The 13,993-nt window shown below is 51.8% G+C and overlaps 1 long non-coding RNA gene across 1 annotated transcript; it reads left to right on the forward strand.

Annotated features, from left to right (window-relative positions):
* Positions 1 to 921: 921 nt before the first annotated feature.
* LOC143178538 (uncharacterized) lies at positions 922 to 1,528 on the forward strand. Its single transcript, XR_013001800.1, has 3 exons — positions 922 to 985; positions 1,063 to 1,318; positions 1,396 to 1,528. It is a non-coding gene; the product is annotated as an uncharacterized LOC143178538 (long non-coding RNA).
* Positions 1,529 to 13,993: the final 12,465 nt, after the last annotated feature.

Consider the following 13,993-nt stretch of genomic DNA (forward strand, 5'->3'; position numbering starts at 1 on the left):
GGCTAGCTGCCTGTTTAGACGTTGCAACGAGTGCACAGCGGGACGATGTTTAGAAACCGAGGGCTCATTGTAGCGAGGAGGAACGGTTCAGCCCAGTGTCAACTGATTAATATGAAAGCTAGATTCTGGATTGCGATCAAAGGCGTAACTTCTGTGGCTCGTATATTTGAACTGCTTGAGGTTTTCGTCTTGGTCGTTTCTTTTTTTGTCGCGTTATCTCGGCGTGAGGCGAGGGTGAGAGTAGGGGGCGTGCTCGTTGTCCATCTTCATTAATTAAAGCAGGGACAAAATTAGGTTCAGCCCTTCGTCTCTGTGGATTGTAAACCTAATCCAAGCCGAGGCTCAGTCCCTTCTCTCTTGTAACTGTTTCCACAATATTCTTCTTTTTATTGCTCGAAGGGAAGCAATATTTTATGCCTTTCTTGTCGTTAAGATAAACGCTCCTCTTTGGAGATTTTGAAGCCGTTTAATCAACATATGTCGACGATAAATGAAGTTCCACGAATCTTTCTCGGAAGGCGAGCGAGTATTATAATTTGCACGTCTCTGGTCGATTTTTGCCAGTTCCGCAAAATGCTTTAAAGGCGATTCGTCCTTCGGAACCTTTCTCACGTCCCCGAGAGTTTAGGAAACTGGTTTGAAAGGTCCTTCGAAGCTGTCGTTTCGTAGAACCTCCAAGAGATCGATAGCTTCTCCCAAATATCCGATCGCGATAAACTGGTGGATCATTTTCGAGATGTCCAGTGACGAAGAAAAAAGGAGGTCCAGAAACTACAGCCTCGAGAGGCTCGATATCTGGAGCTCGAGTCGCGAACCTTGAGGTCACCTCGGTTGTTCCGTTTATTTACCTTTCTTGCTACTAAATATTCTTAAGAAAAAATAAATACTATATGAATACTCCAAACAAAACGTTTTTGCAAAATGCCACAGAATATACTATCTGAACGATTTACCTTCCTCATCGCGTTATGTAACATTGTGCAACGTATCATTCCTTCGATAGCGAATGACTGAAAAAAGGAAAGATTCGAGGTTCCCAGTGGGGCACGGTGTTTACCTGAGACATTATAATTCGTATCGCCTCGTCACCATTCGGGTCTAACCTTCGCGCGATATTTACAACCGAGGCGACCGCTCAAAAAAGTTCCGTCAGGCTGAGCGCCGACCTCGGTTCGGCGGAAAAGGACGCGCGTGGACGCGCGGTGCGAGAAGAGCGGAAGGAAAACCGTGGAAACTCACCAACGACGGATCGGCCAGGTCATCAATATCCCCTTTGACACATCGGTCCGATTGGCTGCGGCAAAAAATCCCTCGGCAGGTAGGGCACGTCGGTTCAGAAAACAAAAGCCACTGGACACGGAATCGTGAGTGATAACCCCGGCATGTCCCGACCAGGTAGCAGGCCACTCGTGCTAGACGTTCGCGGACACCACGTGCTTCTAGTCCAGATAACGCGCGTCGGTAGATCCGCGAGGACGTCGGCTCGGCGGTCGCTTCACGTGCTCAACTTTGTCACAAGTGTCTATGGAACAACGATTTCGCGCTTTCCTCGGTGACACGTGCGCTTGACGATCAACTGCAGCGAGGAGCGAAGGTGCACGACCAAGGCGAAAAACGAAAAGGACGTTGACAAGCAGAGGAAGGAGGAAGAAGAGAAGGAAAAGGGAGGAAGTAGAAGAAGAAGAAGAAGAAGAAGAAGTAGAAGAAGAAGAAGAGAAACGCAACGGGAGTGAGTCACGGTAAGTCGAAGTCTGAATCGAACCGCCAGTTTCCAAGGATGCTCGGTTCGAACTGAGAGCACCAAGAGGTTCCTCGCGAGTCCCTGCCTCGGGTGTGGGTTTTCGGTTCGTTTTTCCCTTTTTTTCCCTCCGTCTCTGTCTTCCTCCGCTCCCTGTCCTTCTCTCTCTACGTGGGTCCCGTGCCCTCGCTCTCTCTCTCGGCCGCGATCTCGCTTCCTCTTAGCGGCATCGTCCTCGTCTCTCCTGGGCTCTCTCTCGTCAGGGCCGACGATGGTGCGGTGTTTGTGGGCCCCCAGGGCCCCTGGGAGGCGGTCGCCGCGCCGCCCGGAGTGGGGAGACCCCTAACCTAACCTAACCCACACCAAACAGCCCCCACCACCTCACACCCTCAACCCTTATCCCCTCCGTCCTTAGTTTGTTCCTTCTCCTCTGTCGCTCTTCCTCTCTCGCTACTCCCAACGAAGGAACCGTGGCGTTTCGTGGCGTTTGAACGTGTGTCGCGTGTACCGATCGCGATCGTGTCTCGCATTGCCGATCCACGACACGTCTGTGATCAAGGAAATACTTCCATCGTCTCTTTCCTGCACCGTCTTCTCTCTGAGCCATTCATTTCTGATGATTGCAGCCGGAAAGTCTCAAAGGATGAACACGTTTCATTACCAACTTATTTACAAGCTCATCAGGAGGGAACGAAAGCTTCTACGTAACGTCCTACCTGCTTCGAGCAAAAAACGTATCACCATTGTCCAGATCGGAGCGATTCACGAGGGAAATGGAAATGGCCTGAAGTTGCGAAGTCGCTGCGAAAGAATTACTGCGGCTGCATTCTTTTTCGAAGGCGGTAGTAATATATTCGTACGGGAGCTTCGCTCGCACTGAGAGGCACACGCACACACGAGCATTCGCGTAGTCGACTCCCGAGGAGCCGGCAGGAGAGAAAGAGAGAGAGAGGAAGGAGCAGCAGGAATAAGAAAGCTCCGAGGGACTCCCACAGGGCAACCCACACGACCGAAGCGAAGGGACATCGCCTTCTTGCGTTCGAGCGCAGCTCCTCATGTGCGTGCGTGGTCGTCACGGACCGCACCATGCTCCGATTGCACACGCGGTGCGTAACGGAATCGGAGGAGACTTATTCCACCGCTGCTGAGTGACGGATGAGCGCTTTATCCGATTTTGCCTGCGCCAGAGATTCTTATTCGGACAGGGTCCTCCTACCTGTACGAAATTCTTAACGAACTCGTTCGTTGACCGATCGATGGGACCGAAAAATGGCCGAGCAGATAGCTAAAAAGTGAGCGTATTTTTCGCCTGAAGGTATTGAAATTGCTTCTAAACTTCGTATAGTACCAACCTTCGTCTGAATGATTTGCAAATTGCATAGGTATTTACACGAAGCTACCCATTCATTAGAACCGCGTCTTGCATCAGGCGAAAGTACCGAAAGATTAGCTCGCCTCGAACTGCTAGCACGTTAGATGCAACACGAAGCGCGATGCAGAGGAAGGGAAGCATCCTAATATACCCAGAGAAAACGTAGGTAGACCTGCCCCCTGCTTCGAATGCGTTTCACTCGCGGCACGTGTAATACGAAATGCAGCAGTGTGCGTGCGTACACGCGGAAACTCGCAAACCTACACGCCCGTTTCCCTCGGTTTCTGCGCGCGTTCGCGCTGCATTCGTCGCGAGATCGCGTCGAGCTCTCAGCGATTTAAGACGACTCGAAAGATTTGTAGGTTGCGCTTAAATTGAAGTCGCCTTTAATTTGCCGCGCTGAGAGTCGCGTTTGTTTCTCCAGGGACAGAGGCGGCTCTCTTTCCTCGAAATCGAAACGATCCCAGATCGTCGGAATGGATCAATCGACTCTTTTTTTCTTTCCGCTGAGGAAATATGCCGCGTTTCCGATGAGATCTCGGCTCGATCGATTTCGCAACGCTCCGCGTCGATTTACGCGATCGATAATGTACCGTTACTCGTTGGCGTCGGTCTGCGCCCGCTCAATCGCCTTCACGTGTTTGTTTTAATTCGATCGGCAGGCAGGACGTGCCTTAGATCGATCCGACCATCGATTCGCCTCGCCTCCCTTTTTATACGGCCGCACATTTGTCATTCGCGAACCAACGACGATCGTGGCTCAGAGATTTATTCCAGCTCGAGGTCCGTTTCACGGCGCGCCGCATCCTCGCTGACAAAATCGAAATTTATCTCTCGACAGTCGCGGTCCTTCGCTGTCGGACAGCGCTGTAAATTATCAGCCAGTCGACGAGCATCCTTGGCCACGCCTAGGAAGCTGATCTTTATTCAATAATCCAGCACTGGTACCTATTAAGGGCACCTCGTACACACTCTTCATTGTCGCTCTCGAACTTGACTCTCGCTCCCATTGGCGCCAACGACCAAGTCCCTCGAGACGAGTTGTCGTTTCCTACTCGATCTCGATCTGACAGCTTTGCCCGGTTGCTGAAATTTCGAAAGACCTACCGCAGGAAATCGGGTTAATTACGAAGTGCTGCGCGATTGGTGAATGAACGAACACGAGCACGGTGGTCCCAATTAGGTCAGACTGGATGTCCGAAAAGGGCTCGCGTTACCGTCCTACAACTAGGACGAACCGATGGACCAGATTTTCCACTCTTGTGGAAATTGTGGCTTAACTTAGAAAATGGTCAAAATAATCTGGGAAATGAATATGTATACACAAGTTGCTTTTTTTATCGTGTGATTTATTTTCATTATTGGGTCAATTACAGTAGCGTACATTTTGGGCCATTAGGTAAACGTTAGAAACGAGAGGGCATCGAAAGACAGAGCGTCGTGGAACTCACGCAGAGCAGACTATAGTACCGTGCCGGATAGGACGAGCTGCTGGCTCTGCTGGGGGCGTCTTTTTGCTTCTCCGTTTCTTCCCATCGTCTTTTTTCTCTGTCCCCATTGCCCCTCCTTCCTCTCCCGCGTTTCTTTCTTTCGGCCGATCGTTTTGCTTCGGACGAAGCAACGAAATCGTGACAGATCCTCGAAACGCCCCTCGAGTGATTGATTTAAAGTCTCCGAACTGTTCTGTTCGACTCTCGAGCGTATTGAGCACAGGGGCGGGAAAAGAAATCACGAAGAAGCTCCTGCCTGAAGGCAAGAGGTGCATCCAGCACAGCTGCCCGATTAATTCAAGCACAATTATTGCCACGAGACACTCCCTCAGCGTCGTGAATTCTTATGTCTGTTCTCTTCTCATCGAGGTATACTACTCGGTAGCCCCTCAATTTAATTAAAATCAGAAATCTGTGGCGCAAAAAAAAACTTTAATCATATCTTTGATGTGCATAAGCCGACTGTATTACAGTACAGTCAACTATAGCCTTTGATTAGAGAAAGGAACTCGAGCGGAGCGAAGCGTAGTTAGGCGTGGGACAGGACGAGCCACGGAGGCTGCGTGCTCTGCTGGGGGCGGCTCACTCATCTCTCTCCTCTCCTCGTTGCTCTCCCTTTCGTGGCGGCTGGCCGAGGCGCTCGGTCTCTCTCTCTTCCTCTCCCCTCCTCGTCCCCCAGCAATTCGCTCTCTCGAGCGGGTTCAGGCTTTCTCGTGGTCCTCGTCGACGTTCACTCGAGCCAGGACTCACGGCTGCCTCCAGGAAAGGAGCCTCCTGGTGTGCGTGCGCCCGAAAGGAGGGAGCAACAGGTGGACGCGCGCGTACGTGAACCGAATAATAGGGGCAAGTCGCGCGAGTTGCGCCTTTCGACGATTTATCGATCGACACCGCGATTAATTCAACGCTGCACTTGATTTCTGCCCGTCATGGGCATGACACGCCGATCCCCGCGACCGTGGTTATTTTTCAGTCGGCTCAGTGGTCCAGCGAAAATGCCCACTGTGCTGACAAGATGGGCCCTGGCAAGAATACAGATCTATGTATTGGTTTCAGGGCTCAAGTTGTCAGCGGCGCAGTATACGTCGAATAAAATACGACACGATGGAATAAGCCATCTGAAAGAAGGTTTCGTGGGTCCATCCCACCGTGGCGTGTTCGAGCGTTGTCGGGGCATCGGTTTCGACGATCAAGCGCTTCCAATGCGGGAACAGCGGTGGCAGTTTTCTCCAGATACAGAAGCTGACCGTTTTATCTTAATTACCGCTACACCCGCGACCGTTTCGATCGGCCCCTCGTTAATTCGCAGTAGTATAGCTAGCACATTATCGGGCAAATAAATTACGATAACCAGAAACAGAACGACCGTTCGTTACGCTCTCGATGCGAGTCGTCGAAACATTATTGTCACCGTCTTCCACCTCGTTTCAAGAGTCGCCGACGATATCTTTAAAACCTTTGGACTACTAATGCTTCCTGTCATGAACGTTACACTTAATTATGTCCAACGAGCGTCTTAAATTGTGTCATCGTTTAATTTCCTCGCCCGACCATTCACTGAGTTTATTTTCGATCTTTCGATACTTCAGAGGAGAGCTCGCTGAAACGTTCGCAGCGAATCTCGTCGTTCCACGACACCTTTCCTTTACCGTTATCTTCTTCCTCCTCTTTTCAGTTTTTTACAAAGTGCTGCTGCACGCGTGGGTGCTCGAGGAGACGCGGGCACCGCGAGGGCAAGCCCGCCGTATCCTTTTCGGGATTCTATTCGAGGAGATTGATCCTGAATAGGGATCCCAAGGGCGCCTACGTAATCCCACCCGCCATTGTGGGACGGCAACCAGTTTCCTCGGCGAGGCTCTTTTTCACGGTCTTTCCATCGAGTTGCCTCGAACCGTGAATGCACCGCTGCCTCGTGTGCATAGGGTCCTCGCGCACCTTGGTATCGTCGAATTTTATGGACCCAGCGCTCGGGACCCGCTGGATTTAGCCTCGAGAAACCGGCTACGAGTTTTCTAATCTTCCACTATTCATTTAGAAGCTTCAGCATCGGTTGCATCGAGCCCAGAGGTAGGGAAACACGTTGGCGTAACGTGTTCCATTCTTCCTCTCCTCGGAGCTTTCCTTGGGGGCGTCCTTTCGACTCATTCATTTTCATCTGACATCCATTGCATGCGGTAATTATTCCGTAAGTGTATGTCCAAATTTGTTTATCCTGTTAGCAGCTGCTGTGGTCGACTGTTCAGATATATCGAAGATAACTCCTTTCCACCTGACGTTACTCCCTGTCACAGCCTTTTTTAGCGAAAATGTAGGACAATGATTTAACATGTGCCTGCCCGGAGACGGCTGTCCATCCATCGGGCGAAGGTACCATTAAAAAGATGTTAGAGAGGGTAGAATTATGCGGCTCTAATTTTCCAGAGCTCGTGAAAAGCCCCTTCGCGTGATCATAGTCTTCGTTCGATTACGGTGTTCTTCCGACGGAACAGGAAGAAGACGCGTAATTGTACGTGGAAACAGTGCTCGAAAAACGTCTGTGTATACTTGTAAATGCGCTGGGCCAGTCGGCGATTATCAAAGATGGGCCCGAAGGTCCCAGTTCTTTACCAGTCACGCTGAAGACGGGAGCCCTCGTAGATCCTATCGCGCACCCTTCTAACGCTGTCGCCCTTTCTCCCTATCTCTCGCCCCTATTTCTGCCTCCGCCCTCGTCTTCTTCCCTTTTTCCCTTCAGCCAGGTCCCTACCGATCGTATTATTTTGCTCCACCAATTCATCCAGACCTTCCATTAACCGCAGGATTCCCGAGGACAGCGTCAGCCGTGGCCTTCCGAAGTTGCTTCGTCGGGGAAGAACACATTGGCGCCAGGTAGTTAAGCATCTCATCTCGGATCTTACGTCAACGGAGCCTGAAGTCATTTTTCCCAAGTGAGTTTGGATTTTGTGCAAAGTTGCTGACCTTTTCTGGTAGAATTCTACCTCTGTTCGATAGAGAGCAAGTTCCCTGGCGTTTCATTCGAAGCATCCAGAACCATATACGTTTGATGATCAATTGACTCTGCGGGATCACGCTCGAGCTACGCCTAACAAATCGCAGTCGAGGAGAGAGAGGCGATGAAACGAGCAACGCGAAAATTAATTGCATAATGGTAGACTCCGTTGCGTAAGCGCGCGAGGGACGACCCGACGATTTCTCCGATCGATACGCGAAGACACGCGATGCTTCGTTTCGCGGGTGACCTTTAGCACGAATTCCATAGGAGCTACCGATAGTTTTCCCCTTGAAATCCTCGCCTTTCTTTTCCTTCTCCCGTAGCTGGGACCTATCTGTGCCGAGAAAGTGGGAAGAGACGTCGGAAAATTCACAGAATTCAAAGCAACCTGTGCCTCCTATTCCCTAAGAGGCTCGATTACGTTACCAACTCGAACTGATTAGATACGGCAGGTCATTAGCTCGAGTAAAATTCTCATGAAACGGTAGATCAAGATATAGATATACACGATTAAGATTCGATAGCCGCGTTTTGCTCGATAACTAAAACAGAAAGTCCAATCTACGGCCTGTTATGAGGCAACCCAGAGGCCAATGAGGTATTAGACGAGGGCGGTGGAGGGTAACGGTGAAGGCCTGAAGACTGGCCTCGGGAACGGTCGACGCAAGGTGGCCGAGGGAATCTGTGAAACTTAACGGTCGAAGACGGCAACGGAACAAGTGCACGCACTTGTGGGAAGAAGGTGCAGGGGGTGTTCCCTGCGCAACTTGCCACGCAGAGGGTGCCCCGTCACGAAGGTGGAGGTGCCTCCGTGGCCGACGAATTAATAGGCCATCTGCTTCTCGCTGGGCTCCTTCGAGGAAGTCAATGTTTAGGAAGTCCATGGGAAGCGGCGACAACGGAAAGCCCCATAAACGGGAGAGGACATGGGAACGAGCGTTCGCAAGGAAGTCGTACGATCCTACGCACGATGTCCTCTCCTCTCCCCCTGGTCGTCTATCCACAGGGGAAAGGCGTAGGTACGAGCTGCTTCTTGGTCGCCAACGACCGCAAGGAAATCGCCTCGATTTGCTCGACGTTTACGGATTGCTTTTCCGCTCCTCTGACTTCTCTCGTAGGTGTTCCGTGCTCGAGATTCTTCTATTGGAGCTGAAGAAATTCGGTGGGAATCGATGAGCTTAGAGCATCGCGTGCACTTCAATTTGGCTTGTCTATGGGATAAAATCTGATCAGCCTCTCGACCTAAAACCGCAACGAGCGGGTAAAAGGCTTCCAGGAGCGACGATCCTCGCGTTTTCTGATCCCTCTATGAGGCTTCAGCCTTCGCGCTGTCCACGGAACGCTCCGCCTGGGAAAGAATGTCGTTGATCGAGTACGTGCACGCGCGCCGAGAGCATCGAGAGTCTTTACGTGCCACAGAACCGGTCATAAATTCATCAGCGACTCTCGCGAAGCGCGTATTTCATTGAACATTTGAGTAACGGGACTGTGCAGAGGCACCCAAGGGGGTACGACTGTTTACACGTTCGCGTATACTCAGGGGGCAGTTTTCCAGGGAGTAGTTGCGTGGTAAGAGACATGGGAACGATTCCCTTATCGATGGAAGCGGTCAACCGTGGATTTATGTTCTACGAATCGTTGACATTTGGACCCAACCTGCTACCTCCATGAAGAAAGTGAATTTTTTCTTTTGTCGAGGAAAAGGGAGACGCGATAACGTAAGCGCACACGCCCATTCGAGAAATATGAAGGAGTCGTAAAGACGTTGAATGGGCAATTTTCCCTGTCGCACGTAATCCGAAAACGACAGGCAGCAGGATGCATTCGGCGTCGGTTTCGATTGGTCGGCTGCGAGAGCCCGTTGCCACGAGAACAAGATTAATAAATCCGAGGGACCTGTGGCTCGCGCGCTTGGTAACAATAACGAAACACCTTTTATGCACGCGTGGATTCCACCTCTTCCTCCTCCACGGCCCAAGGCGCATCTACCGCAACAACCTCTCTCGTTCCTTCCATCGGCGCGAGCTTCTTCGCATTCACCTGCTGCTATTCGAAGATCAGCTGCCTTAACCGCCACCTTGGCAGCACCTTGCCGCCTGGCTATCCTCCTTCACCTCCACCAGCATGGTCGCCCTTCTTCCTCCGCTTCTTCTTCTTCTTCTGTCTCTTCGTCGGGGCCTCGTAGAAGCTCTTCTTCTTCCAGCCCAGCTAAGTCTCGTCTCTTCTCTCTTAACCTCTCGCTTCTGCCTGCTCCTCCTCCCTTGGTCATCGTCTTCTTCTTCCTCTTCTTCTCCTCCGTAACTGTCTCGTCGACTCGACCACATGCCCCCGCACACACGGCTGGGATTTTTTCGAAAAAAACCCAGCTGCGCCGTTCTTTTATGGGGGTCCGTTGGCTGCGGCCGAACATCCAGCGCGACGTGCAGCTTGCGTGACTGTGACACGCGTATTTTGCCTCCGCCTCGCTTGACCTTGCCTGTAATTAGCTGCCGCGGTACCACTTGCCTCCGCGACCGACCGTTCCTTGATTAAACGCGCAATTACTCGCCGCCGCGGCGTTAATCTTCGGGGCCTGAACGACTAGGAATCGAAGCGGCCCTCTCGCATTGTTCGACCGTGGCAGGCATCCCAGCGCGGCGTCGCAGAGCCGCGGCGGCTCGCGGCAGCTCGCGGCGGCCCGCGGTAAAACGAACTTTACGACGCTCGTCTGAAGCGACCGTTTTCGCCCGATAGCCCCGAGGAAAGGCTCGCTCCCGGCATCCAGTATATACTTTTCGGCGTTGGTGGTTGCGCAACGCGACGGCAAACGGGTTATAAAGTTGTACGTTTTAGGCACCTCCTCGACATTGTAACGAAACGAGAATGGCACCTGTGATGTTCTTTGTCAGAATTTCTTCATCGCGGAGCAGGTGATCGACGTCGGACAATAAGCCGGTGTCGCTCGATTCGTGTGCAACGGACATTTTTCACGAGTGCACGTGTCCACCCGGACCGAATTCGGCCGCGGTGAAAGAAAAGCCGAGCAATTGAGCGAGCACGCGCACGCGTCTCGTTCCTGTAATTGTGCCACCTTTTCGTCGATGCCCATTCGCGTCGGTGGCTCGACTGGTATGAGGGAGATTCGATCTTCCAGCTCCTTTACGGAATCGGCAATTAGCAACGGGATCGAAATTCGACAGCTTTCACGTTATTGCTTCACAATTCCTTTGAATACAAAGTGCTTTCGGATGATAACAGCCTCGATACATCTTTATTAAGAGGATTAATTGACGCAAGGTGTCTGCAACGCAAAAAGGACGCGTAGATTAAATTTAGATAAAGAAGAGGGTTGTCTGCGTTCGCGTTGCACTTTCCCATGCAATTTTCGAGTTGGTTGAAGGAACGATATGACACCGAGGAGGAACACGGTTGATAAATTCTTGGCCGTTCGAGTGGACGAACCAGTGAATCGGAATGAATACCGAGTTGGCATCAGGGCCCTAATGAAATTTAAACACGGCCCTTATGGACCGTATCAATTACCTTCCACCCCCAGCGTCTCGAATACGGTTGGCGCCCCTCGACTTTCCCACGCTTACGAGGCGACTTTCGTCGCGAACAACTCCTTCAGAGATCCTTCACTCAATCCTCTGCCCACTTCTCAGAGGCAGAGGCAAGAGTGGGATGTATCTACTTTTTGAACAATTTCAAACACTCGACGCCGAGACCGTCAGGGTCTTCGAGGAAGATCTAAGCGGCCTACGTAACCGTCACGATCGAATCCTCGATTCTCGAAAGACAGGGAGAAAGGAAAGAAGGGAAAGGAAGGCAGGCTCGAGAAAGGATCGGTCGGTGTGCCCCTCGCGGAAAAAAAGAAGAGTCCACCACTGTGGGAGATCGCGTACGCAGGGTGCAGGCCGGTTGAGGAGTCGTGAGAGGAAGCCTGCTCGGCGAGAGAAGGACGAGCAGAATCACCTGCGGTGCACCTGCTGTGCAGGGGGCTCCTTCGATCCCGTATTAAAAGTGTATCAGGCCTTCCTCCTCCATCTCTTCCTCCTACTCGCTCGTCTTCTTTCCCTTCGTCCACTTCTTCGCGGTCCTCCCTCTTCCTCCCGCCAATTTCACCGACTCTCGACCCTGCTCCTCCGCTACTACCAAGTACCTGATGGCCCTCCTCGCTATAATTGCCCCTTCAACCGACTTCTGCCCGTGGTTTCGCTGGAAACGGTCTAAGAATGGGCGAGGCGCTTGGTCGGCTCGCGCCCGGAAACTATGGATCGTTACGATCGCTTTCGGTCTCCTCCTTGGGAATGCGACGCTAATTCGAGGGTCCAGCTTTTTACGTCAATCTCCCCGCGAAACGGCTCTCCAATTAAAATCGGCTAAACCGAACTCTGATCTCGGAGGATAATTACGTAACCGCTGCATAATCGAGCACTCCTTCCTGTCGATCAAGTAACCATCGGCTTTTACGAATCGTTTCAATTTCATTATCGAGATTGCTCGTATCGCGTTGCCAGAGAAGCGAAACGAGAGGAAAGTTATTTTGAACACGACCTCGAAGGGATTTCGCGAGGATAGGAGCCTAGAAATGAACGCTGGTCGCGGGCAAGGTGTCGACGAAGAAGGTCAAAGCGATTTTCCTTCTAACGGACGGGCTAAGAGTTGGTGGTAAGAGCCGCGGTCGCATTTGTTTCACGGCGGCCAGCAGGAGCAGCAACGGCCAACAGGTGTATAGCAGGTGCACACCCCGAGCGGCTTCGAGAGTGCCGTGGAGAGCTAAAAAGTTTCACGTCCACCTGAAGGTCCCACACGAGAAACCGGGCGACTTTCAACCGTCGTTTTCTTCAGCGCCACCACCCCTCAGCTCCCACCCCACGGAGCTGGCCCACGCTCACGGCGTGTACCCGTCCTCCGTCTTGCCGCGACAGCACAATGCCATACGGGAGGAAAGGAACAGTCGGTAGACCCGGCTGAATATTCCCGAGCCCGCTGCCTCCTGCGTCAACCGCGACCACACGCTCGCCCTTTTCGCCTTTCGAGCGTTCCTTCGTCTTCGCTTCCAGGCGCGCGTTAAGACCCGCAGCTCGCCGCGAAAAACTCTCTAAGTGGCTCCTTCGATCGCTTACTTATTCTAATTCTCTTTTTACAGGCGCGGGGAAGGAACGACGACAGAGGAAAACTGAGGAAAGAAGAAAAGCCGATCAAGACGGTGCTCGATGGAGGTTCGAGGTAATACCGGAAGACGGCGAGAAGAATAGGAACGAGGGAGAAAAAAAGACAGGAAAGGAGGCGAGGAGCGTGCGGATACGAGGCGAAGGAGAAGCACCTGCGTCTCATTATCGATCATCTATCGAACGGGCCTCCTCCAGCCGAAGAAGCTACCCTCGGAATCACTATGCCGGTATGTTTCCGACCGTTGAGAATCCACCCTGTGCGTCGAGGCACCGTCAGGTGCTCCTTCCTGGACGGCAAGTGCAGGCGGCGCGAGTGCTTTCTCGATTTAATGACACGTTGTCCCACAGAGCGTGGACGGCCGTCCACGCACACGCGCCTCCTCGCGCCTCCTCGCGCTCCGTTTCGATCCTTTCTTTTCCTTTTCTTCCCGGATGTCCGTTCGTCGTTGCCAACCACCATCCGCGAGCACACGCGTACCTAGACCCGCACGACCGTTTTTCTCCTTGCGTCGCACGTTTGCAGGCTCTATTAGCTCGATTAGCAATGCAGATGCGCATCGTCGATCACTGGAATAGAATTTGTCTAACTGCATAAATATACAGATAATGTATTATACAATACATTGCGAAAATAAATTTTTCACAGCGCCTATACTAATTGCCACCTCCTACTTCTTCTTCCATATAATACATATTACTAACGTTGGTTGCTTTCCCTGTAGACGTCACTAAATAGAGTACCAACCTATATGATTAAAGGTGGAGCCTTTTTAGCGATCTGCGAGAGTCAGGACTCGTTGCTATTTGTCAGATGTGAATAAATTCCAAGAACGTCTACGCTGCAGAAATTTATGGAAATCGTTGTGCATGCTGACGCGTCCAGTTTTGGCGAGGGCGGGTATCCGTTGGCGATAATCGATTGCCGAAAGTCAAGCTCGATAACGAACGCGACGATAAAGCCATTTCGCTCGCGTCGTGAAGAGTACACGCGCATTTTTACTTATCAAAGTTCAATTGAGTTAACGATCGCACCTGTACGTTCCTTTCTCCTCGTAGAGCGAGGTGGATGGCAGCTGGGTCATACCGAGAACGAGCGCGTGTCGCACACGGTGCCGATCCACGTTCGTATTCGTACAGGTGGGACGGAGTCATCATCCTTCTCTTCGATCCGCTTACTCGACCTTATCATAAATTTTCTCCCGTTTCCTGGCCATGTCGACCAAATCCCAGATGCCTGGACCGTTGCAC

The sequence above is a fragment of the Calliopsis andreniformis genome, chromosome 4 (assembly GCF_051401765.1).
Source record: "Calliopsis andreniformis isolate RMS-2024a chromosome 4, iyCalAndr_principal, whole genome shotgun sequence".
NCBI classification, from domain to species: domain Eukaryota; kingdom Metazoa; phylum Arthropoda; class Insecta; order Hymenoptera; family Andrenidae; genus Calliopsis; species Calliopsis andreniformis.